General features: G+C 38.7%; 1 pseudogene; it reads right to left on the reverse strand.

Annotated features, from left to right (window-relative positions):
• Nucleotides 1–354: 354 nt before the first annotated feature.
• Nucleotides 355–3192, reverse strand: LOC120170685 (annotated as a pseudogene).
• Between the last annotated feature and the right edge of the window lie 283 nt (nucleotides 3193–3475).

Below are 3475 nucleotides of genomic sequence, written 5' to 3' on the forward strand. Positions count from 1 at the left end.
CTGGCTTACTGGTATCGAAGATTAGACCCGGATCAAGAGCTGAAGTTGCATTTACGAAGCCACTCCCCATGTCAAATGGTGTTGCCGGGGACTGGTTATATCAGGATTCACATAAGCACACTGAGCCATTATCGGACCTCCATTTTTGTCGTAAAGAGATTCCGTTGTAGAAAGTGCTGAAGCAATGGATGCAGGACTGAAATGAGGAAACTTCTGCTTTATCAGTGCGGCAAGACTGGCAATATGAGGAGCTGCCATGCTTGTGCCAGACATCATCGCAAAGCTTTCACCTAAAATGTCAAGTTAATGATTTTAATAACAAATTTAGATGATATCGAATCATAATCTGAGTTATCTATCGTTTCTTTAACTATTACCTTGGAATTCAACTTAATCTGTGCCAAGAGAACTCCAGGCAGCCCATATAGATTTCCCAGCGGCAACCAAGTTCGGTTTCATTATGTGCGAATCGTCTAGAAAACTGTCTTCAGGATCTGGCCCTCGGGCAGAATAAAACATAACCTTCAGAGCCGAAATGCTGTAGTTTGCTTTCAGTCCACCAGAAATGCTTGCAACTGCGCCGAATCTAATAATGTTCCCGAACCCATCTCTTTCCAGAGAAGAATTGTAATATTGTAGTAAAATCTTCATTATTGACATTAAAAAAAAAAAAAGAAAGAAGATATTAAGAACAAGTAATTCACAAATGTTATCATGAAAAGGAAAATACATAATCAAACCTTGGAGTCATTTGATGAAGGAATTATGATGCCAGGCATATTCAGTGGTGTTGGATTAAGCTGAAAACCGATTACGAAAGGATCCATGTAGAACACAACTCCAGCTGCACTAAGGTTTTTCGCAGTTTGTAAGGCCTGCTTGACTGTGGAGAGCCCAAGCACAAACCGGATCGAATAGCTACATATTAACAGGTTTCCTTGGATAAGTTCCCCATCAAAGTTACTGGAGTCATGGCATTCACTCACATACATATCGTTGGCAAGTATATAGCTTCATTGCTTAGTGCATGAACCGCAGAAATCGGTGTATACATTTTATCCATATCTGTACCCGCTGCCAGAAAAACAAAGAAACCAAATTATTATATATCTGTTTTTAGTAATAATAGGTGCTTGGAATAAAATCAACAATACCAAAGTTTTGGTATATAAGAATCGAACCAATAGTTATAAGTTTAAGGAGTGAGAGTAACAACAATCAACCCGAGCAACACATACCGTGCATGTTAACTTTCAAGCACACATAAAAAACCAAAAACTCATAAGCCATCAGATAATCCCGTATGAATAAAGGCGATAGATTTGAGAAGTAAACCTATGTGCAAGTCAAACTCCTGGGATAGCTACATTGTTTCCAAGGACAATAGAGTTAGCATACACTGTCATGAGATGCAGAGCCAACAGTACAAATCCACGGCTGAAAGAAGACATGCTCTTAGGTGATGGTCCAGTATTTCTAGCAGCTTGGACAACGAAAATACCCAACTTTACATCTGACAGCTATTCCATGTCAATGGGATTGAAAAAAGTTGCAATACCAGGTGGACGCCTGTTGGGAGTTATTGATAAGCTTATTATGTCAACCCCGTCTTGTGCAGCCTGGCAAATGTATGACGAACAAGTAATTAATTATAGACAACAAATCAATGGTAGTAAGAAAAGAAAGGGTGCTATCTCCATTCTTAATTCTTATGAATTGATAAATATGTTTCCGCTTAAGTCACAAGAAAATCCAATCTTAGAAGATTTCTTTGTTCCAACTAAAATTTTACACAATACCTTGCATGCAGCTGTCATGTGAGAGAAACAATTTTGCCAATATGGCAACCGAGATGATCTATGGCAGCAACCACATCTGCGGCAAATCCACCAAAGCTCTTATATAAAGCTTTGTAAACGGCAATACTGGAAAATATTGCAATATAATTAGTATGATCAAATAGAAATGAGTTCTATATGTTTGATTCTATGGTCCTTTCTAATAATAACCTAAGGTTATTTTAACCTCTAAAGATTGATAGTTTGGCTAAAGAGGTGGCTCGTTTGAGAGAATTATAGGTTTGAACATTTGCTTCTATAAAAAAGATTCATAGATATAAAAGAAAATGGTAACCGAGACTCATTTTCAGTAACTTACTGTGAACGAGGAGCCATCCCACTAGCATTTCCAAAGTAGTTCCCAGCTACCACCACTGGAATCCCATGGTTTCCTGCAGCAACTGAAGCCGTGTGCCTGCATTTATATTATATCCACCGTCAAACATTAGAAGATTGAATCACGACCGATAATATCAGGTCACCCCGTAAACAAGTGTCTGGAACATATTACAGATTATTCAACATTACGAAAACATAAGTCCACATTTCACAAGAACAATAAAAACCAGTAAATATCCACTCACGTGCCATGTCCATCCCCATCAAACGGTGATGCGTGGTCCTGAGATGAATTAAATATTCCTCTTGTTATAGCAGATGCTGCAAAATGGCGTGCTCCAACAAGCTTCCTATTGCATGATCCGGAAGGAAAGTCCCGAGTCACCTCACAAATGCCAGAAAATGGTCCGGAACAGGGTATGGATGATCTGATACATCATCGGCAAAGCTGGAGTGAGTTGGATCTATACCAGTATCAATAAACCCGATCACAATTCCCTCTCCAGCAGTCCCACATCCGCCTTCCCGTGGCCATGCACCATTTGATAGACCTAAGAACTCTGGAGTATATGTGGTTGCAGTTTTAACAGAAAAGTCCAACACAACATTTGCAACTTCTCTTCTCCTGGAAAGCTTGTCCGCCTTGGAAATAGAATAATAGAGCTAATTAACAACATTATTTCTCAATTACAAGAAAATTTCCAAATCATTTAGCCTCACAATGCTAATGAAACCATGAAAAAAAATGATAGATAATTATGAAGAATACTGGCTGATGATATACCTGTTGAAGTGTAATAAGCACTGAAAAGCCATTAATCAAGTAATGGTAACTATATAACTTAAGATATTTCTCCCCACCCAAAGCATTCCTCAACAGAGAATCATGAACTCTAGAAATATAACTCCACCTCTGATGAGATTTGGAATTGTTCCTGCATACGCATTCAAAAGCTTGCATTTGATATTTATGAATTCCAAGTTCCAGCACGGAGAAGCCGAAGCATTCTCCCATTTTTCAGAGGCCATTGTTGAACACAAATGAAAAGCAAACTACCTGATTAGGATACAGATTTACACTACACAAATATCTACAAAGGGTAAAAAGTACATGCCTCAGTTTGTAAAGGCTGCTTAATCTCTCTGAAGTAGAGCCATTGTTGAACCCCTTGTCTTCTTACTTCTTCCTCAAAGTAATGAGCTGAGGGAGCTTGCTTAAGAGTAACAATGTAAACATCTGAATGTGAATCCTCTTTACTCAAAGTCTTCAAACCGAACCCAAAAGCAAGTGGCATCAG

This window comes from Hibiscus syriacus, unplaced genomic scaffold (genome assembly GCF_006381635.1).
Source record: "Hibiscus syriacus cultivar Baekdansim isolate YM2019G1 unplaced genomic scaffold, ASM638163v2 tig00111783_pilon, whole genome shotgun sequence".
Classification (NCBI taxonomy): domain Eukaryota; kingdom Viridiplantae; phylum Streptophyta; class Magnoliopsida; order Malvales; family Malvaceae; genus Hibiscus; species Hibiscus syriacus.